Source organism: Pseudophryne corroboree, unplaced genomic scaffold (assembly GCF_028390025.1).
Source record: "Pseudophryne corroboree isolate aPseCor3 unplaced genomic scaffold, aPseCor3.hap2 scaffold_3042, whole genome shotgun sequence".
NCBI lineage: Eukaryota > Metazoa > Chordata > Amphibia > Anura > Myobatrachidae > Pseudophryne > Pseudophryne corroboree.
In genome coordinates this window covers 1-22,451 of record NW_026969717.1, presented here as the reverse complement: position 1 = coordinate 22,451, position 22,451 = coordinate 1, and the positions used below count along the sequence as shown (strand labels likewise).

At 45.9% G+C, this 22,451-nt stretch overlaps 6 non-coding genes and 2 pseudogenes across 6 annotated transcripts; all 8 read right to left on the bottom strand.

The window, feature by feature from the left end:
• Positions 1-17,970: 17,970 nt before the first annotated feature.
• Positions 17,971-18,133, bottom strand: LOC135016893 (U1 spliceosomal RNA). Its single transcript, XR_010214868.1, has one exon. It is a non-coding gene; the product is annotated as a U1 spliceosomal RNA (small nuclear RNA).
• A 152-nt stretch (positions 18,134-18,285) lies between these two features.
• Positions 18,286-18,449, bottom strand: LOC135016897 (U1 spliceosomal RNA). The gene has a single exon (XR_010214871.1). It is a non-coding gene; the product is annotated as a U1 spliceosomal RNA (small nuclear RNA).
• A 646-nt stretch (positions 18,450-19,095) lies between these two features.
• LOC135016892 (U1 spliceosomal RNA) lies at positions 19,096-19,258 on the bottom strand. The gene has a single exon (XR_010214867.1). It is a non-coding gene; the product is annotated as a U1 spliceosomal RNA (small nuclear RNA).
• A 152-nt stretch (positions 19,259-19,410) lies between these two features.
• On the bottom strand, positions 19,411-19,574 carry LOC135016891 (U1 spliceosomal RNA). Its single transcript, XR_010214866.1, has one exon. It is a non-coding gene; the product is annotated as a U1 spliceosomal RNA (small nuclear RNA).
• Positions 19,575-20,272: 698 nt separating this feature from the next.
• On the bottom strand, positions 20,273-20,408 carry LOC135016898 (U1 spliceosomal RNA; annotated as a pseudogene).
• A 152-nt stretch (positions 20,409-20,560) lies between these two features.
• On the bottom strand, positions 20,561-20,724 carry LOC135016895 (U1 spliceosomal RNA). The gene has a single exon (XR_010214869.1). It is a non-coding gene; the product is annotated as a U1 spliceosomal RNA (small nuclear RNA).
• Positions 20,725-21,404: 680 nt separating this feature from the next.
• Positions 21,405-21,558, bottom strand: LOC135016894 (U1 spliceosomal RNA; annotated as a pseudogene).
• Positions 21,559-21,710: 152 nt separating this feature from the next.
• On the bottom strand, positions 21,711-21,874 carry LOC135016896 (U1 spliceosomal RNA). Its single transcript, XR_010214870.1, has one exon. It is a non-coding gene; the product is annotated as a U1 spliceosomal RNA (small nuclear RNA).
• Between the last annotated feature and the right edge of the window lie 577 nt (positions 21,875-22,451).

Below are 22,451 nucleotides of genomic sequence, written 5' to 3'. Positions count from 1 at the left end.
TATCTCTCTTTTGCAAAGAGCTGCGCATTGGAAAATTCAGGGCTATGTCGTGTAGATGATGGCCTAACAGGAGGCTTTAACATTTTCTTTCTAGCGTCCTTCGTTTGGGAGAAAAATGCAAAGGTACAGGACAGCTTTTCCTTGCCAATATCTCTCTTTTGCAAAGAGCTACGCATTGGAAAATTCAGGGCTATGTCGTGTAGATGATGGCCTAACAGGAGGCTTTAAAATTTTCTTTCTAGTGTCCTTCGTTTGGGAGAAAAATGCAATGGTACAAGACAGCTTTTCCTTGCCAATATCTCTCTTTTGCAAAGAGCTGCGCATTGGAAAATTCAGGGCTATGTCGTGTAGATGATGGCCTAACAGGAGGCTTTAAAATTTTCTTTCTAGTTTCCTTCGTTTGGGAGAAAAATGCAAAGGTACAAGACAGCTTTTCCTTGCCAATATCTCTCTTTTGCAAAGAGCTGCGCATTGGAAAATTCAGGGCTATGTCGTGTAGATGATGGCCTAACAGGAGGCTTTAAAATTTTCTTTCTAGCGTCCTTCGTTTGGGAGAAAAATGCAAAGGTACAAGACAGCTTTTCCTTGCCAATATCTCTCTTTTGCAAAGAGCTACGCATTGGAAAATTCAGGGCTATGTCGTGTAGATGATGGCCTAACAGGAGGCTTTAAAATTTTCTTTCTAGTGTCCTTCGTTTGGGAGAAAAATGCAATGGTACAAGACAGCTTTTCCTTGCCAATATCTCTCTTTTGCAAAGAGCTGCGCATTGGAAAATTCAGGGATATGTCGTGTAGATGATGGCCTAACAGGAGGCTTTAAAATTTTCTTTCTAGTTTCCTTCGTTTGGGAGAAAAATGCAAAGGTACAAGACAGCTTTTCCTTGCCAATATCTCTCTTTTGCAAAGAGCTGCGCTTTGGAAAATTCAGGGCTATGTCGTGTAGATGATGGCCTAACAGGAGGCTTTAAAATTTTCTTTCTAGTGTCCTTCGTTTGGGAGAAAAATGCAATGGTACAAGACAGCTTTTCCTTGCCAATATCTCTCTATTGCAAAGAGCTGCGCATTGGAAAATTCAGGGCTATGTCGTGTAGATGATGGCCTAACAGGAGGCTTTAAAATGTTCTTTCTAGTGTCCTTCGTTTGGGAGAAAAATGCAATGGTACAAGACAGCTTTTCCTTGCCAATATCTCTCTTTTGCAAAGAGCTGCGCATTGGAAAATTCAGGGCTATGTCGTGTAGATGATGGCCTAACAGGAGGCTTTAAAATGTTCTTTCTAGTGTCCTTCGTTTGGGAGAAAAATGCAATGGTACAAGACAGCTTTTCCTTGCCAATATCTCTCTTTTGCAAAGAGCTGCGCATTGGAAAATTCAGGGCTATGTCGTGTAGATGATGGCCTAACAGGAGGCTTTAAAATTTTCTTTCTAGTGTCCTTCGTTTGGGAGAAAAATGCAATGGTACAAGACAGCTTTTCCTTGCCAATATCTCTCTTTTGCAAAGAGCTGCGCATTGGAAAATTCAGGGCTATGTCGTGTAGATGATGGCCTAACAGGAGGCTTTAAAATTTTCTTTCTAGTTTCCTTCGTTTGGGAGAAAAATGCAAAGGTACAAGACAGCTTTTCCTTGCCAATATCTCTCTTTTGCAAAGAGCTGCGCATTGGAAAATTCAGGGCTATGTCGTGTAGATGATGGCCTAACAGGAGGCTTTAAAATTTTCTTTCTAGTGTCCTTCGTTTGGGAGAAAAATGCAATGGTACAAGACAGCTTTTCCTTGCCAATATCTCTCTATTGCAAAGAGCTGCGCATTGGAAAATTCAGGGCTATGTCGTGTAGATGATGGCCTAACAGGAGGCTTTAAAATGTTCTTTCTAGTGTCCTTCGTTTGGGAGAAAAATGCAATGGTACAAGACAGCTTTTCCTTGCCAATATATCTCTTTTGCAAAGAGCTGCGCATTGGAAAATTCAGGGCTATGTCGTGTAGATGATGGCCTAACAGGAGGCTTTAAAATGTTCTTTCTAGTGTCCTTCGTTTGGGAGAAAAATGCAATGGTACAAGACAGCTTTTCCTTGCCAATATCTCTCTTTTGCAAAGAGCTGCGCATTGGAAAATTCAGGGCTATGTCGTGTAGATGATGGCCTAACAGGAGGCTTTAAAATTTTCTTTCTAGTGTCCTTCGTTTGGGAGAAAAATGCAATGGTACAAGACAGCTTTTCCTTGCCAATATCTCTCTTTTGCAAAGAGCTGCGCATTGGAAAATTCAGGGCTATGTCGTGTAGATGATGGCCTAACAGGAGGCTTTAAAATTTTCTTTCTAGTGACCTTCGTTTGGGAGAAAAATGCAAAGGTACAAGACAGCTTTTCCTTGCCAATATCTCTCTTTTGCAAAGAGCTGCGCATTGGAAAATTCAGGGCTATGTCGTGTAGATGATGGCCTAACAGGAGGCTTTAAAATGTTCTTTCTAGTGTCCTTCGTTTGGGAGAAAAATGCAATGGTACAAGACAGCTTTTCCTTGCCAATATCTCTCTTTTGCAAAGAGCTGCGCATTGGAAAATTCAGGGCTATGTCGTGTAGATGATGGCCTAACAGGAGGCTTTAAAATTTTCTTTCTAGTGTCCTTCGTTTGGGAGAAAAATGCAAAGGTACAAGACAGCTTTTCCTTGCCAATATCTCTCTTTTGCAAAGAGCTACGCATTGGAAAATTCAGGGCTATGTCGTGTAGATGATGGCCTAACAGGAGGCTTTAAAATTTTCTTTCTAGTGACCTTCGTTTGGGAGAAAAATGCAAAGGTACAAGACAGCTTTTCCTTGCCAATATCTCTCTTTTGCAAAGAGCTGCGCATTGGAAAATTCAGGGCTATGTCGTGTAGATGATGGCCTAACAGGTGGCTTTAAAATTTTCTTTCTAGTGTCCTTCGTTTGGGAGAAAAATGCAAAGGTACAAGACAGCTTTTCCTTGCCAATATCTCTCTTTTGCAAAGAGCTACGCATTGGAAAATTCAGGGCTATGTCGTGTAGATGATGGCCTAACAGGAGGCTTTAAAATTTTCTTTCTAGTGTCCTTCGTTTGGGAGAAAAATGCAATGGTACAAGACAGCTTTTCCTTGCCAATATCTCTCTTTTGCAAAGAGCTGCGCATTGGAAAATTCAGGGCTATGTCGTGTAGATGATGGCCTAACAGGAGGCTTTAAAATTTTCTTTCTAGTGTCCTTCGTTTGGGAGAAAAATGCAAAGGTACAAGACAGCTTTTCCTTGCCAATATCTCTCTTTTGCAAAGAGCTACGCATTGGAAAATTCAGGGCTATGTCGTGTAGATGATGGCCTAACAGGAGGCTTTAAAATTTTCTTTCTAGTGACCTTCGTTTGGGAGAAAAATGCAAAGGTACAAGACAGCTTTTCCTTGCCAATATCTCTCTTTTGCAAAGAGCTGCGCATTGGAAAATTCAGGGCTATGTCGTGTAGATGATGGCCTAACAGGAGGCTTTAAAATTTTCTTTCTAGTGTCCTTCGTTTGGGAGAAAAATGCAATGGTACAAGACAGCTTTTCCTTGCCAATATCTCTCTTTTGCAAAGAGCTGCGCATTGGAAAATTCAGGGCTATGTCGTGTAGATGATGGCCTAACAGGAGGCTTTAAAATGTTCTTTCTAGTGTCTTTCGTTTGGGAGAAAAATGCAATGGTACAAGACAGCTTTTCCTTGCCAATATCTCTCTTTTGCAAAGAGCTGCGCATTGGAAAATTCAGGGCTATGTCGTGTAGATGATGGCCTAACAGGAGGCTTTAAAATGTTCTTTCTAGTGTCCTTCGTTTGGGAGAAAAATGCAATGGTACAAGACAGCTTTTCCTTGCCAATATCTCTCCTTTGCAAAGAGCTGCGCATTGGAAAATTCAGGGCTATGTCGTGTAGATGATGGCCTAACAGGAGGCTTTAAAATTTTCTTTCTAGTGTCCTTCGTTTGGGAGAAAAATGCAATGGTACAAGACAGCTTTTCCTTGCCAATATCTCTCTTTTGCAAAGAGCTGCGCATTGGAAAATTCAGGGCTATGTCGTGTAGATGATGGCCTAACAGGAGGCTTTAAATTTTCTTTCTAGTGACCTTCGTTTGGGAGAAAAATGCAAAGGTACAAGACAGCTTTTCCTTGCCAATATCTCTCTTTTGCAAAGAGCTGCGCATTGGAAAATTCAGGGCTATGTCGTGTAGATGATGGCCTAACAGGAGGCTTTAAAATGTTCTTTCTAGTGTCCTTCGTTTGGGAGAAAAATGCAATGGTACAAGACAGCTTTTCCTTGCCAATATCTCTCTTTTGCAAAGAGCTGCGCATTGGAAAATTCAGGGCTATGTCGTGTAGATGATGGCCTAACAGGAGGCTTTAAAATTTTCTTTCTAGTGTCCTTCGTTTGGGAGAAAAATGCAAAGGTACAAGACAGCTTTTCCTTGCCAATATCTCTCTTTTGCAAAGAGCTACGCATTGGAAAATTCAGGGCTATGTCGTGTAGATGATGGCCTAACAGGAGGCTTTAAAATTTTCTTTCTAGTGTCCTTCGTTTGGGAGAAAAATGCAATGGTACAAGACAGCTTTTCCTTGCCAATATCTCTCTTTTGCAAAGAGCTGCGCATTGGAAAATTCAGGGCTATGTCGTGTAGATGATGGCCTAACAGGAGGCTTTAAAATTTTCTTTCTAGTGTCCTTCGTTTGGGAGAAAAATGCAAAGGTACAAGACAGCTTTTCCTTGCCAATATCTCTCTTTTGCAAAGAGCTACGCATTGGAAAATTCAGGGCTATGTCGTGTAGATGATGGCCTAACAGGAGGCTTTAAAATTTTCTTTCTAGTGTCCTTCGTTTGGGAGAAAAATGCAAAGGTACAAGACAGCTTTTCCTTGCCAATATCTCTCTTTTGCAAAGAGCTACGCATTGGAAAATTCAGGGCTATGTCGTGTAGATGATGGCCTAACAGGAGGCTTTAAAATTTTCTTTCTAGTGTCCTTCGTTTGGGAGAAAAATGCAATGGTACAAGACAGCTTTTCCTTGCCAATATCTCTCTTTTGCAAAGAGCTGCGCATTGGAAAATTCAGGGCTATGTCGTGTAGATGATGGCCTAACAGGAGGCTTTAAAATTTTCTTTCTAGTGTCCTTCGTTTGGGAGAAAAATGCAAAGGTACAAGACAGCTTTTCCTTGCCAATATCTTTCTTTTGCAAAGAGCTGCGCATTGGAAAATTCAGGGCTATGTCGTGTAGATGATGGCCTAACAGGAGGCTTTAAAATTTTCTTTCTAGTGACCTTCGTTTGGGAGAAAAATGCAAAGGTACAAGACAGCTTTTCCTTGCCAATATCTCTCTTTTGCAAAGAGCTACGCATTGGAAAATAAGGGTGAAGATGTTTCTCACAAAATTGTTGACCCAATGCATCATTGAAATTCAAGCTGGAAAGATGATTTTAATATATCACTTGTACATTTTGTATTGCTCTTCTGGTGACAGATGTTTGAAAGACAGATGGTACAGATAAGTTAGTACAGACTAGCACAGATGGGAGAACACAGCAGTAGGGATTGGGGAAGACCAGGCAGCATGGGGGTGTATAGGGGAAGTAAGTGTAGATGCATAGACCGTAGATGGGGTATTATAGTTTAGCAATTAACCAAGATGTTTGAGGGAGCTAAATGTGTATACTAAGTGAGATGGATGTATGGAGTTAGAAGGATGTTGTAAGAAGGTGGCTTTGTTGTGTTGACTGAATGGGATGGTTGTGGGCACTGTGTGGGATGGGAGCACCACAAAACTGCTCAGACCTTCAGTTGCATAGACTGCATGTGTGTATTCCAATGAGCACACAAATCTGTGAATTAGCAGCTCCACCATTGTGTGAGTGACAGCAATCTCACTCTGTGAGAGTGCTGAATCTGCACTTACCCACAGGCTGTGATGGCATACCATATCTGTATTGCGCAAGGAACACGTCCATTAAGGCGTCAGCCTTAATGATCGGAATTTCATTGCTTTTTGGAGTTTGAGTGGAAGAGTTACAACAGGTTTCTGAAATTTCGATCATGTCTAAGAAGCCTTAATGGGACATGTGAAACCGTAAGGTTTTTTGTCTATGGAATATATATATATATCACAAACATATATGATTCATACATATATCACACACACATACATGATACATACATGAGAAAGACCTGGGATGGTGATGAGGCCAGGGCCCCCTGCTGATGTTGCGTTGAGGAAGGCAGTGTTCCAGGGTGGATGCCAGTCGGGGAGAGCGCCGCGCAGCCCGGGAAAAATACTGCTGAGGAGCTACATCTGGAAGAGCCCCTGGGAGGGAGAGTGCCACATGCCCCATCCTGCGCGGCAGACTCTGCAGGCCTGCACATGGGAAGGGAGGTCTCTGGCCACACATACTCACCCTTCTGCTGAAGCCCCGCTGCTGTCCCCATCAGCGATCTCCAGCGGGGAGCGGGGCCAGGATGAACCTCAACCTGTGAGAACTATCTTCCTGATCAAGAGATCTCATATGCAAGATAAGTATGTGTTGGGATAGGGCTGGGGAGGGCGGCTGCTCGGGCACACCCCCGTCAAGTTAAGGAGATTTAACTGAGGAAGCACAAGGGAACTCTCGTCTGGGGACAACAACTGCAGGGAGACCACATCTTTTCAGATGAACATGGGAGGGCGGAAGGCTGCCTAATACTGAAGCACCCTCAGACATTAAACCATATGCAACAACTATTGCAAGCATTCCTGGGGGAAGGTCTGCAGCAGACGGATTTGCATACGGTGATGTCATCCAAGCAGTGGGCCAAAGTTGGCTGGAACCGTCATCTGTATATGAAAAGAGAAAAGGGGCATGTAGGGCATGGCGGCCTTTTGCGGCGCTTGGATAACCCCAAGTTTGCATTAAACACCCCCACCCTCCTTCGGTGTGGGGCTCATGTTGGCCATGCCCAAGCCCCTGAAGCATTCAAGCTGATTTCTTGCAGCAGCTGGGCACTGTAACAGCTTCAGAGCTGCTCTACAAGACAAGTAAAAGGGTGTGGGCCCTGCAGCACCACCTGTAGTTTGCATACACACATATATAGGACAGCATCTCTTATATGCCCCAGGGTCAATAAAATAGTATCCTTGTCTAGGCTATCCATCCCCTCAGATAAGGTATTTGTCCATGCCGCTACAGCACTACACACCCAGGCCGACGCAATTGCCGGTCTGAGTAAGGTACCTGAATGTGTATAAATGGACTTCAGGGTAATCTCCTGTTTGCGGTCAGCACACTCTTTGAGGGTAGCCGTATCCTGGGACGGGAGGGCTACCTTCTTGGATAAGCGTGTTAATGCTTTGTACACCCTAGGGGAGGATTCCCATCGTAACCTATCCGTTGATGGGAAAGGATACGCCATAAGAATCCTTTTGGAAATCTGCAGTCTTTTATCTGGAGATTCCCAAGCTTTTTCACATAACTCGTTCAGCTCGTGTGAGGGGGGAAAGGTTACCTCAGGCTTCTTACCCTTGTACATATGTACCCTCTTGTCAGCGACAGGGGGTTCCTCTGTGATGTGCAAAACATCTTTTATTGCCATAATCATAAATCGAATGGATTTTGCCAATTTTGGCTGTAACTTTGCATCATCGTAATCGACACTGGAGTCAGAATCCGTGTCGGTATCTGTGTCAACAATCTGGGATAGTGGGCGCTTATGAGACCCTGACAGTCCCTGCAACATAGGATCAGGCATGGGTTTAAACCCTGACTGTCCCAAAGCTTCTGCCTTGTCTAATCTTTTGTGCAATGAGTTTACACTAGCATTTAAAACATTCCACATATCCATCCAATCAGCTGTCGGCGGAGACACCACATTCATTTGCTCCCGCTCCTCTCTAATATAGCCTTCTTCCTCAGACATGTCGACACACGTGTACCGACACACTACACACACAGGGAATGCTTTTTCTGAAGACAGTTTCCCCACAAGGCCCTTTGGAGAGACAGAGAGAGAGTATGCCAGCACACCCCCCAGCGCTATATAACCCAGGAATAAAACAGTAACTTAATGTTTGCCCAGTAGTGCTGCTGTATGTAATTTGCGAATTATGTGCCCCCCCCCTCTTTTCAACCCTCTTGTCTAACGTGGTATAAGCAGGGGAGAGTCCGGGGAGCTTCCTCTCAGCGGTGCTGTGGAGAAAAAATGGCGCTGGTGAGTGCTGAGGGAGAAGCCCCGCCCCCTCGGAGGCGGGCTTCTGTCCCGCTTAAACTAAAATTGGTGGGGGCTTATACATATATAAAGTGCCCAGCTGTATATATGTTATATTTTTGCGAAAGAGGTTTATATTGCTGCCCAGGGCGCCCCCCCTGCGCCCTGCACCCTTACAGTGACCGGAGTATGTGAGGTGTATGGGAGCAAAGGCGCACAGCTGCAGTGCTGTGCGTTACCTCAGTGAAGATCATGAAGTCTTCTGCCGCCTCTGAAGTCTTCTTTTCTTCTCATACTCACCCGGCTTCTATCTTCCGGCTCTGCGAGGGGGACGGCGGCGCGGCTCTGGGACGGACGGCGAGGGTGAGATACTGCGTACCAATCACACTGGAGCTAATGGTGTCCAGTAGCCTAAGAAGCAGGACCTTGCAACTCAGAGAGTAGGGCTGCTTCTCTCCCCTCAGTCCCTCGATGAGGGTGTCTGTTGCCAGCAGTGCTCCCTGAAAATTAAAAACCTAACAAAATACTTTCTGTCAGAAAGCTCAGGAGAGCTCCTGAAAAGCACCCAGTCTCCACTGGGTACAGTATCAAACTGAGGTCTGGAGGAGGGGCATAGAGGGAGGAGCCAGTGCACACCCAGAACTAAAGTCTTTCTTAAAGTGCCCATGTCTCCTGCGGAGCCCGTCTATCCCCATGGTCCTTACGGAGTCCCCAGCATCCTCTAGGACGTTAGAGAAAATAGGATTTTAATACCTACCGGTAAATCCTTTTCTCTTAGTCCGTAGAGGATGCTGGGCACCCGTCCCAGTGCGTACTGTGTCTGCAGTTATTAAATGGCCCTTAACTCCAGAACATTTATGTGGAGATGAAAACATCCAAGGAAGACTTGACCATCTTCCTTGGATGTTTTCCCCCTGTGTGACTGCTCTCCAGCCTCGGAGGGTTGCATCCGTGGTCCCTAGGATCCCGTCCTGGATCCCGAACCATCGCCCCTCTAGGTGGTGAGAACTGTGCAGCCACCAATGGAGTGAGATTCTGGTCTTGGAAGACAGGATTATCCTCCGGTGCATGTGTAGGTGGGATCCGGACCACTTGTCCAACTGGAACACTCTGGCATGGAACCTGCCAAACTGAATGGCCTCGTAGGCCGCGACCATCTTCCCCAGCAACTGAATGCATTGATGGATTAACACTCTTGCTGGTTTCAGAATTTGTTTGACCAGACTCTGGATCTCCAGAGCCTTTCCACTAGAAGAAAACCTCTTCTGTGTCCAGTATCACTCCCAAAAACAACAACCGCGTCATTGGGACCAACTGCGATTTTGGCAAGTTTAGGAGCCAACCATGTTGTTGAAGAACTGTCAGGGAGAGTAGATGTTTTGCACCAACTGGTCCCTGGATCTCGCCTTTATCAGGAGATCATCCAAGTACGGGATAATTGTGACTCCTTGCTTGCGAAGGAGGACCATCATTTCCGCCATCACCCTGGTGAAAATCCTCGGAGCCGTGGACAGACCAAACGGCAACGTCTGAAATTGGTAATGACAATCCTGAATTGCAAACCTCAGGTAGCTTGATGCAGTGGCTAAATGGGAACATATTAGTAGGCATCCTTTATGTCTACCAAAACCATGAAATCTCCTTTATCCCCCGGACTGGAGATCACTACCCTGAGAGATTCCATCTTGAAATTGAATTTCTTTAGGTAGAAATTAAGGGATTTCAGATTTAAGATTGGTCTGACTGAGCCGTCCGGCTTCGGGACCACGAAGAGGCTTGAATAAAAACCTTCTCCCTGCTGACTAAGGCTGATTTGAACAATCGGTGAGGGGGAATGTCTTGAAACCCCAGTTTGTACCCTTGGGACACTATTTGTAAAACCCACGAGTCCAGGTCCGAATGAATCTAGAACTGACTGAAGAGTTTTAGACGTGCCCCCCACTGGTGCGGGCTCCTGCAAGAGAGCCCCAGCGTCATGCAGTGGATTTGGCAGAAGCAGAGGACGATCTCTGCTCCTGCGATCTTGAAGAGGCTACAGACCTCTTCCCTCTTTTCCTTCCTCTACCTGCAAAGAAAGGGGAATCTTAACTTCTTGCATATCTATTGGGCCGAAATGACTGCGTCAGATAATGATGCGTCTTCATCCGTTGAGAGGGAACATAGGGCAAGAAGGATGACTTACCTGCGGGAGCTGCCGAGATCAAATTAACTAGGCCGTCGCCAAACAAGGCTTCACCTTCATAGGGAAGAGACTCCCTTTCTTCTTGGAGTCAGCATCAGCATTCCCTTGGTGAATCCACAATGCCCTCCTATCCGAGACTGCCATGAAATTGGCCCGTGAGCACTTGTGCCCGGTGTAGGATTTTTAAATATGTGTAGTTTACTGTATGCAAGGGTTTAAAACCTTTTAGGAACTGAGATCTAAGGTGTATTACATGTAGTTTAAAAAAAACAAAAAAGGTTTATTTTATGGCAGTAGTTTCCAAACTGGGGTTCTTGCACTGGTAGCATAGTTTGGTGGTCCAGGACCAATTAAAATTATTTATACTTTATTAAATTGGCAAAACCATTCCCTCACAACATAACTGAACCTGAGGATGACATGCTATAAACACAATTTACTTAATTTTATATTTTTTTCTGAATTTCTCAATAAAAAAAACTTTGGCCTAGGGGTGCCATGAAACAAATTTTGATACTCTAGGGCAGGGGTGTCAAACCCATGGGCCGCATGCCGCCCCCAATGCATCCTTTTGTGGCCCACAGGCCGAGGTCCGACAGGGGTCCTTTTGTGGCCCGATCACCTTGCTTAGAGCGAGGGCAGGAGAGTGCAGCCAGAGTCTTTGCTTTCTATGTGCGGCACCATCTTCCCGAAGAGATCACCGGGAAGATAGTGCCCCTTCCACTGGCTACAGCACAGGTATACTGGGGTGGGGTAGCAAACTGGGGGCCCCAATGGGCCCCTCCAGCAGTCCCTCTACCAAAACACGTCTTTTGGTGGTTTTGCGGTGTTGTTATAACTACATGGTGACGATACTGTAGCACAGAGATTTTCAACCATTTACAACTCACGTCACACAGAACAAGATTTAAATATTGACAAGGCACACTGAAATATAATGGTGATGCATGGTGCAGTATCGTGTCCTAGGATGTCATGTCGCAGCTTCTCCATAGGTAACGCCTGAACAGGCCCAGTGACAGGGGGGACAAAGGGGACACTTGTTCAGGGCTCCAAGTATTAAGAACAGAAATAATGGGGCCACAGTGCCAATATTGCTTTTTAAAGTGTATCCACCAACTGCTCAATTTAAGCAGGAAAACAATTAACAGGCCAACTAAACCCTCCCCCCTCCTTTTACCCCATCACTTTGTCCAGTCCCTGTGGTCCATACTGTATTGCCATTATTATGCATTTTGCTGTGCTGGCCCTTTTCTGAATGTCCCTGCCACCGCCACCGAAGAGCTGGATAGCCCAGTATGAAAACCACCTGCCGGCCTCACTGACGGTCCGAGTCAAAGGCTCCATTTTTTTTTAAAGATCCCTCTGCCAAGTTAAGGGGGAGTTGAGGTGGCCCCAGAGATATCAGTGTACTGGGCCCCGAGATTTCTGTTGCTGGCCCTGACCCTCAGGGGCGTATCTACCCCTTGGCCAGGATGGCACTTGCCAGGGGCACCATCCAGCTGTGCCAACCGTGGCTAAGGGATAGAGTTCTGCAGTCTCGAAAGGGCGCTATGGCAATCAGCGTGGGACTGACCAATTAGACGGTGAGGGAAGGATACTGAAATTGTCCCAACCCTGTTACAGTTTGAAACGCCCCTCAACTGCTGTCCACTGCTTCACTCCTAGCTCTGCCCCTTTGAAATTATTAATCCCTACCCCCCGGTAGGCGGAGTTCTCCAGGCCCATACTCAGGAGTCACCACTGCTGTACATTATGTGCCGGTTGTAGAGGCAGAGCGGGGAACATCAGAGAACGCCACAAATTACACAGTGGGCAAGGAGATGGCTGGAGACAGCTGCACAGCCATGCCTTGCAAGTTCGAGAGAGCTGTTGAATTTCAGCACTTCAAGTCAGAGCCTGCCCCCTGCTGCCCAAGCAGTCCGTGACAGTTAGTGTCGAGGAGGGGGGGATTTGTGCATGTGTGCTATCAGTGTGTGTGTGGGGGGGGTGGGGGGGTGGAGGATGTGTGTGACTGTGAGGGAGCTGTCAGTGTCAGTGGGGAGAGGAGCAGGAGGGAGTTGTCAGTGTGTGGAAGTGATGAGAGTTGTCAGTACTGGGGAAATGTGTGTGTGTGTGTGTGTGTGTGTGTGTGTGTGTGTGTGTGTGTGTGTGTACTAGATTTAGGAGTGTGTGTTTGTGAGAGGTTTCAGTTGGGGAATTAGAGTTCATACAGTAATTAAATGTTTTCATATTGAGAACTACATCTCCCAGCATATACAGTGTGCTGGGGATGCTAACAAGCTTTATTTAAAAGTTTAAAAAACATTGCTTTTATGACTGCAATGGTTAAAAAGGGAGAGCTATAAATCAATTTATCAGTGAATGATCGCAGTTTGAGCTGTTACATTTTACTGAACCACCTATCCCTCCACACTCACTACCTGTCCTCAGGATACATTTACCATCCCGGCAGACGGTATACCGGCGGTCATTTGACCGATGTTGGAATCCTGACACCACTTGGGAGACTGGTGCCGGCACACAGACAGCCAACATCCCGAAGGCGAGTATTGGAGGGAGGGTTAGGACCGGGGGAGCGGGTGTTAGGGAAGGCACTAGGAGGGGGGGGGGGGGTTAGTCCTAGCTGCCACCCCCTGAGGGTTAGCCCTATCCGCCACCCCCCCAGAGGATTAGGATTAGGTATCATGTGACTGCTGGAATCCCGAGCGCCGGATGCCATACCCAACCCCCTTTACTTTTTCAGGCATTTCTATCTCTCCTCTGTCTATGGTGTTCCGATTGCCCACTTTCCCTTGTGCTTTTCTCTCTCTCTCTCTCTCTCCTTTGTTTAGAGCATCAGTTTCTGTAGTCCACTTTATCCTTATTTTTTCCAGTGTTTCACTATCTCTCTGATGTAATGAGGATGTATGGTCTAGAGGGATCAGTAATGCATTGTACTGTATAGAGGCGTCAGGGATGTAGCGTAGGGTATAGAGGCGTCAGGGATGTAGCGTAGGTTATAGAGGCATCAGGAATGTAGCGTAGGGAATAGAGGCATCAGGGATGTAGCGTAGGGTATAGAGGCGTCAGGGATGTAGCATAGGGAATAGAGGCGTCAGGGATGTAGCGTAGGGAATAGAGGCGTCAGGGATGTAGCTTAGGGAATATAGGCATCAGGGATGTACTAGCAGGTATATAGAGGTCAGTGTACTGTATAGAGGGGTCAGTAATGCAGTGATGGTTATAGAAAGGTCAGTGATGTAGTGTAGGGTATAGAGGGGTCAGTTATGTAGTGTGGGGTAAAGAGGGGTCAGTAAAGATACTAAGCTGAAGTACTTAGAACACTTCTTGAATTAAGACACAACCTGCAAGAAAAAGTATGCAATATGGGTGAAAAGGCAAATGTCAGAGGCCTGATACAAGTGACCAGCTCCACACCTTGCACCACATAGCGTTATGTTAAACTGGGATATGTTCTTTTTTGGTGTGTGTGTGTGTGTGTGTGTGTGTGTATGTGTGTGGGGGGGGGGTGCCAAACGAAATTTTTGCCATTGGCTCCTTTGGTCTAGAACCAGCCCTGATCACAAAATATTTTTGTCTGAGCAGACTGGACACTGATCAGCGTTGGCTCATTCTCAGCCCCCCGCCCAGCCTCTGCTGCCAACAGACTGCTATTAGCTAGTTAACCTTCTGCCTTCCCTATCTATGACACAGACTGCTGCTAATGCTACCAGACTGTTCCCAGTGGCTTCACACCAACAGTGAATCCCAGCCGATGATGTAGGGCAGCGTGTGGGGGAGGGGGTCAGTTGCTGTGGCTCCAACATGGTAACCGCCAATGGACTGCAATGCTTTATCGAAAGGGGGGCGCCAGTCCCTTACTTTGCCAGGGGCGCTTGGACCCCTAGCTACACCTCTGTTGACCCTAACCGATACCCCTAAACTAACCATAATTCCTGCAGTAAAAATCCATGTTTCTATGTATATAGGGGGTCATTCCGAGTTGATCGCATGCTGCCGTTGTTCGCTGCGTAGCAATCAGTTGAAAAAAAATGGCTAATCTGTGCATGCGCATGCTCCGTAATGTGCATGCGCATCGTACGGGTACAAAGTCCATTGTGGTTTTGCACTAGTTCTAGCGATTATTCCAATCACAGAACAGGCCACAAGGAGATTGACAGAAAGAGGGCGTTTCTGGGTGTCAACTGACCGTTTTCAGGGAGTGCTTGGAAAAATGCAGGCGTGGCAGAAGAAATGCAGACGTGGCTGGGCATTCGCTGGATGGGTGTGTGACATCAAAAGCCGTCCCTCGGTTGTTAGAATCAACGCACACGAAGTGTAACTACAGTGCTGGTCTTATTTTGAAACGATTTTGCAGGCGCTCTGCTGCTCAAGTGTTCGCACTTCTCCAAAGTGAATATACACTCTCCAGTGGGCAGCGACAATGCGTTTGCATGGCTGCTAAAAACTGCTAGCGAGCAATCAACTCAGAATGACCCCCATAGTGTATTGCAAGAAAATATCTGTAAATCCAATGGTACCGTAAGTGCGGTATATACTCGCACTTCTTTGCGGGGTGAGAACATCTCCCCTAAGTGAAGTCAGCCCTATGAATAGAGTTTGTGTGATCCCTGTGCAGCAGTCACAGAAAGGGTTCATCTCTGCAGTTTGTCACTCAAATTACATTGCTGCATTTTTTCTAGAAGTGGATCTGAGAGCTGTTACCCGCAGACCAGCTACAATAATTATCCTGGGTACTCACTAGACCAGTGGTTCTCAAACTGCACCCTGGGGTGCCTCAGGACACTTGCAGGGGTGCCTTGGATTGGTGGTCCAGGACCAATTCAAAATATTTATAGTTAGTGTTAAAGGCAAAACCAGTGCTGTTGGCTGGCAATCATAACATATGTGCACAAGCAGAAGCAAATCCTGTCCCCTACCAAAGGGCCAGTGCTAGGGTGTTTGGCGCCTCCCTGCAAACTATTAATTTGGGCCCTCTCTCCAATACTTAATAAAGGGACAGTGCGCTCCTTAAAAAAAGAAGGTGTGGTATCACAAGGAAGGGGCATGGCCACACAATAGCACCCCAAATCAAAATACGCCACACAGTAGCACTATCTTATTGTCATTACACCGCATGTAATAATAATAATAATAATACCCACAGTCGCAGTGCCCTTTATACACATAACCACCATATCAGTGCAGCTTACACACATAATGCCAACAGAAGCAGTGCCCCTTCTACACATGCCCACGGTGGCAATCCTTTACATGGCAAATATCAACCTGGTTTTGCCATGTAAAGGATTGCCACTTTAAAAACAAACAATCAAACAAAAACAAAAAAAACAACAGGAAAAAACACAAAATCTCTCACTTTCTGATTCTCACACCCTATTACATTCCTCCCTATATATTTAAATGTTTCTATTACTGTATGTTCCCTCTTCCCTTCTCCAAACTATACACATCAACATTTTTTAGTATTTCCAGGTAAGTTTTGTGATGTAGGCCATGCACAATTTTAGTTGCCCTAATGTATTTACAGCCTTCTGGAGATATGGCTTCTGGAACTGAACACAGGATTCTAAATGTGGCTGTACCAAGGACCTATACAGTGGCATTACAGGTTGAGTATCCCTTATCCAAAATGCTTGGGACCAGAGGAATTTTGGATATCGGATTTTTCTGTATTTTGGAATAATTGCATACCATAACGAGATATTATGGTGATGGGACCTAAATCTAAGCACAGAAGGCATTTATGTTTCATATACACCTTATACACACAGCCTGAAGGTCATTTTAGCCAATATTTTTTATAACTTTGTGCATTAAACAAAGTGTGTGTACATTCACAGAATTCATTTATGTTTCATATACACCTTATACACACAGTCTGAAGTTCATTTAATACAATATTTTTAATAACTTTGAGTATTAAACAAAGTTTGTGTACACTGAGCCATCAAAACACAAAGGTTTCACTATCTCAGTCTCACTCAAAAAAGTCCGTATTTCGGAATATTCCGTATTTCGGAATATTTGGATATGGGATACTCAACCTGTATTACTTTTTTCTGCTACTGGTTCTTTAACCTATGCAAACAAGCATCTGACTTGCCTTTCCTATTGCTTTGTTACATTGCTTACCTGAAATAGTAATACTTAGATAGCTTTCCTCTTGCCATTATAATGCCCTTAATATTATAGTTAGCCTTTGCATTTTTGAGACGTGTATGATTTTGCATTTTTTGGCATTAAATGTTGCCATGTTCTTGACCATTCCTCTAGTCCAGGGGCGGAACTGCCAGAGACAACGGAGTCAGTTGCCGCCGGGCTCCAGCCCTAAAGGGGCTTCCTCCATTGCCCCCCGGCTGAAGCACTCACTCATCATGGGAAAGTACCAATGTGTTTCTTCGTTGGTTGATGGAAGAAACATCTTACAAAAACTCTCCAGATTATTGACTTTTTAAAGTTTTTCTAGGAAACGTTTTAGATGAATGCTTATTAGCCTTTGTCAGTATGAACTTTCGTAAAGTGTCTCTGTGGCGCAATCAGTTAGTATGTACGGCTATTAACCAAAAGGTTGGTGGTTCAATCCCACCCAGGGACCTAATTGACCTTGTTATCAGATTTTGGTGATCTTTAAGTAGACAAGTCAAATTTCATACCCCCTGTTATGGTGTAGGGTACCTGGCCTTCTCTGATGTAATCAGAGTTAGATTTGATTCAGTGATTTTATAAAAACATCTAGGAAGCACAATTTAGCAGTGGGTTGCAGAGAAAAAGAAATATGCTGGCAAAAAAATCAAATTGCGTGATTAAACAGCTCTTCATTTTCTGGCTTTATTTTTATGCTAACAAATTTGTTCTCTGAAAAGTGTCCACAAAGCCAAGTCTCTGATTAACACCTTTGTAGGGATGGTTTTTCACCTATTACTAAATTAAACTTGCTTCATTGGAAAGGCAGCAAGATGCATCCTCATTTCAATGTCTACTGAAATAATACAGGTTGACACAAGGAAACATTAACGCCACTGCATCCTTGCTGCTTTCTCATGTGGAAGTCTGTTTAATGTGAAAACAAGGTGATATCTAATTAGCACACAGGTAAGGAATTAAGAAAATCTTTATTTAAGGGTGAAGATGTTTCTCACAAAATCGTTGCCCCAATGCATCATTGAAATTCAAGCTGGAAAGATGATTTTAATATATCACTTGTACATTTTGTATTGCTCTTCTGGTGACAATGTAGTTTGATTTTGTCAATTACCATTTTAATAATAGGGTAAAGAAAATGAAGTGGATTTTTGAAAGAAAACAATACTGTCAATATACTATTAAAACAAATTAAAATGGTAAAAGTTATTGTACTTTAAGTAAAAATAAAAGAGCCAAAATATCAATCCCAGTTTTGGATTACTTTAGTTAACAAAAAAAAGGGTGTGGGCCCTGCAGCACTACCTGTAGTTTGCATTGTGTGTTGGAAGGCACAAAGTAAGCAGACGGGAGAAGTCAGGATAGTGCGCAAGGGCATAGAAGGGTGCGGCTCAAGAAAAGAGAAGTGGAAACAGACAGCAAACTAGGCTGGAGAGAGACCTGAGACAAAGAGATCTGAATTATACGAGAGACGACCAGGGTAAACACAAATTATGCAGTCAAGTTTCCCACATTTGGGGAAATCACAGGGGCAGCACACCCAGAGTGCAATGGGTGAGCCTTGCCCTGGGAGAAGCACCTACATGATCATAGTATCTCACCTGGCAGGTAAGTAGGAGTTGGGCTAGAGCTGGGGAGGGTCGCTGCTCGGGTACCCCCCTGTCAAGTGAAGGAGATCCAACTGAGGCAGCACAAGGGAACTCTCGAAAGAGGAACAAGGCTAGAGGAAGATCTGAGACAAAGAAATCTGATTTTTACCAGAGTTGACCAGAAGAAAGCACAAACACAGTCCCCCACTACCACAAATAATGCTGTCGAGTTTCCCACATTTGGGGAAATCACAGGGGTCAGCATACCCAGAATGCAATGAATGAACCTCACCCTGGGAGAACAATCTTCATGACCATGGTATCTCCTATGCAAAATAAGTATGATTTGGGATAGGGCTGGGGAGGGCCGCTGCTCAGGCACATCTCTGTCAAGTAAAGAAGATTCAACTGAGGCAGCACAAGGGAACTCTCATCTGGGGACAACAACTGCAGGGAGAACACATATTTTCAGATGAACATGGGAGGGCAGAAGGCTGCCTAATACTGAAGCACCCCCAAACAACAAACCAAATGCAACAACTAGTGCAAGCATTCCTGGGGGAAGGCCTGCAGCAGATGGATTTGCATATGGTGATGTCATCCAAGCAGTGGGTCAAAGTTGGCTTCAACCCTCGTCTGCATATGAAAAGAAAAAAGGGATGTGCAGGGCATGGTGTCCTTTTGTGGCGCTTGGATGACCCCTCCTTCGGTGTGGGGCTCATGTTGGCTATGCCCCAGCCCCTGAAGCATTCAAGATGATTTCTTGCAGCAGCTGGGCACTGTAACAGCTCCAGAGTTGCTCTGTAAAGCATGTAAAAGGGTGTGGGCCCTGCAGCACTACCTGTAGTATGCATTGTGCGTTGGAGGGCACAAAGTAAGCAGACGGGAGAGGTCAGGAAAGTGCGCAACTGCATAGAAGGGAGCGGCTCAAGAAAAGAGAAGTGGAAACAGACAGCAAACTAGGCTGGAGAAAGACCTGAGACAAAGAGATCTGAATTATATGAGAGCCGACCAGAGGAAACACAAATTATGCAGTCAAGTGTCCCACATTTGGGGAAATCGCAGGAGCAGCACACCCAGAGTGCAATGGGTGAGCCTTGCCCTGGGAGAAGCACCTTCCTGATCATAGTATCTCACCTGGCAGGTAAATAGGAGTTGGGCTAGAGCTGGGGAGGGTCGCTGCTCGTGCACCCCCCTGTCAAGTGAAGGAGATCCAACTGAGGCAGCACAAGGGAACTCTCGAAAGAAGAACAAGGCTAGAGGAAGATCTGAGACAAAGAAATCTGACTTTTACCAGAGCTGACCAGAGGAAAGCACAAACACAGTCCCCCACTACCACAAATAATGCAGTCGAGTTTCCCACATTTGGGGAAATCACAGGGGTCAGCATACCCAGAATGCAATGAATGAACCTCACCCTGGGAGAACAATCTTCATGACCATGGTATCTCCTATGCAAAATAAGTATGATTTGGGATAGGGCTGGGGAGGGCCGCTGCTCAGGCACATCTCTGTCAAGTAAAGGAGATTCAACTGAGGCAGCACAAGGGAACTCTCATCTGGGGACAACAACTGCAGGGAGAACACATATTTTCAGATGAACATGGGAGGGCAGAAGGCTGCCTAATACTGAAGCACCCCCAAACAACAAACCAAATGCAACAACTAGTGCAAGCATTCCTGGGGGAAGGCCTGCAGCAGATTGATTTGCATATGGTAATGCCATCCAAGCAGTGGGTCAAAGTTGGCTTCAACCCTCGTCTGCATATGAAAAGAGAAAAGGGGTGTGCAGGGCATGGCGGCCTTTTGCGGCGCTTGGATGACCCTTAGTTCGCATTAAACACCTCCACCCTCCTTCGGTGTGGGGCTCATGTTGGCTATGCCCCAGCCCCTGAAGCATTCAAGCTGATTTCTTGATGCAGCTGGGCACTGTAACAGCTCCAGAGCTGCTCTGTAAGGCAAGTAAAAGGGTGTGGGCCCTGCAGCACTACCTGTAGTTTGCATTGTGCATTGTAAGGCACAAAGTAAGCAGACGGGAGAAGTCAGGATAGTGCGCAAGGGCATAGAAGGGAGCGGCTCAAGAAAAGAGAAGTGGAAACAGACAGCAAACTAGGCTGGAGAGAGACCTGAGACAAAGAGATCTGAATTATACGAGAGCCGACAAGGGGAAACACAAATTATGCAGTCAAGTGTCCCACATTTGGGGAAATTGCAGGAGCAGCACACCCAGAGTGCAATGGGTGAGCCTTGCCCTGGGAGAAGCACCTTCATGATCATAGTATCTCACCTGGCAGGTAAGTAGGAGTTGGGCTAGAGCTGGGGAGGGTCGCTGCTCGGGCACCCCCCTGTCAAGTGAAGGAGATCCAACTGAGGCAGCACAAGGGAACTCTCGAAAGAGGAACAAGGCTAGAGGAAGATCTGAGACAAAGAAATCTGACTTTTACCAGAGCTGACCAGAGGAAAGCACAAACACAGTCCCCCTCTACCACAAATAATGCAGTCGAGTTTCCCACATTTGGGGAAATCACAGGGGTCAGCATACCCAGAATGCAATGAATGAACCTCACCCTGGGAGAACAATCTTCATGACCATGGTATCTCCTATGCAAAATAGGTATGATTTGGGATAGGGCTGGGGAGGGCCGCTGCTCAGGCACATCTCTGTCAAGTAAAGGAGATTCAACTGAGGCAGCACAAGGGAACTCTCATCTGGGGACAACAACTGCAGGGAGAACACATATTTTCAGATGAACATGGGAGGGCAGAAGGCTGCCTAATACTGAAGCACCCCCAAACAACAAACCAAATGCAACTACTAGTACAAGCATTCCTGGGGGAAGGCCTGCAGCAGATGGATTTGCATATGGTGATGTCATCCAAGCAGTGGGTCAAAGTTGGCTTCAACCCTCATCTGCATATGAAAAGAGAAAAGGGGCGTGCAGGGCATGGCGGCCTTTTGCGGCGCTTGGATGACCCCTAGTTCGCATTAAACACCTCCACCCTCCTTCGGTGTGGGGCTCATGTTGGCTATGCCCCAGCCCCTGAAGCATTCAAGCTGATTTCTTGCAGCAGCTGGGCACTGTAACAGCTCCAGAGCTGCTCTGTAAGGCAAGTAAAAGGGTGTGGGCCCTGCAGCACTACCTGTAGTTCGCATTGTGCGTTGGAAGGCACAAAGTAAGCAGATGGGAGAAGTCAGTATAGTGCGCAAGGGCATAGAAGGGAGCGGCTCAAGAAAAGAGAAGTGGAAACAGACAGCAAACTAGGCTGAAGAGAGACCTGAGACAAAGAGATCTGAATTATATGAGAGCCGACCATGGGAAACACAAATTATGCAGTTAAGTTTCCCACATTTGGGGAAATCAAAGAAGCAGCACACCCAGAGTGCAATGGGTGAGCCTTGCCCTGGGAGAAGCACCTACATGATCATAGTATCTCACCTGGCAGGTAAGTAGGAGTTGGGCTAGAGCTGGGGAGGGTCGCTGCTCAGGCACCCCCCTGTCAAGTGAAGGAGATCCAACTGAGGCAGCACAAGGGAACTCTCGAAAGAAGAACAAGGCTAGAGGAAGATCTGAGACAAAGAAATCTGACTTTTACCAGAGCTGACCAGAGGAAAGCACAAACACAGTCCCCCACTACCACAAATAATGCAGTCGAGTTTCCCACATTTGGGGAAATCACAGGGGTCATCATACCCAGAATGCAATGAATGAACCTCACCCTGGGAGAACAATCTTCATGACCATGATATCTCCTATGCAAAATAAGTATGATTTGGGATAGGGCTGGGGAGGGCCGCTGCTCAGGCACATCTCTGTCAAGTAAAGGCGATTCAACTGAGGCAGCACAAGGGAACTCTCATCTGGGGACAACAACTGCAGGGAGAACACATATTTTCAGATGAACATGGGAGGGCAGAAGGCTGCCTAATACTGAAGCACCCCCAAACAACAAACCAAATGCAACAACTAGTGCAAGCATTCCTGGGGGAAGGCCTGCAGCAGATGGATTTGCATATGGTGATGTCATCCAAGCAGTGGGTCAAAGTTGGCTTCAACCCTCGTCTGCATATGAAAAGAAAAAAGGGATGTGCAGGGCATGGCGGCCTTTTGCGGCGCTTGGATGACTTCTAATTCGCATTAAACACCTCCACCCTCCTTCGGTGTGGGGCTCATGTTGGCTATGCCCCAGCACCTGAAGCATTCAAGCTGATTTCTTGCAGCAGCTGGGCACTGTAACAGCTCCAGAGCTGCTCTGTAAGGCAAGTAAAAGGGTGTGGGCCCTGCAGCACTACCTGTAGTTCGCATTGTGCGTTGGAAGGCACAAAGTAAGCAGACGGGAGAAGTCA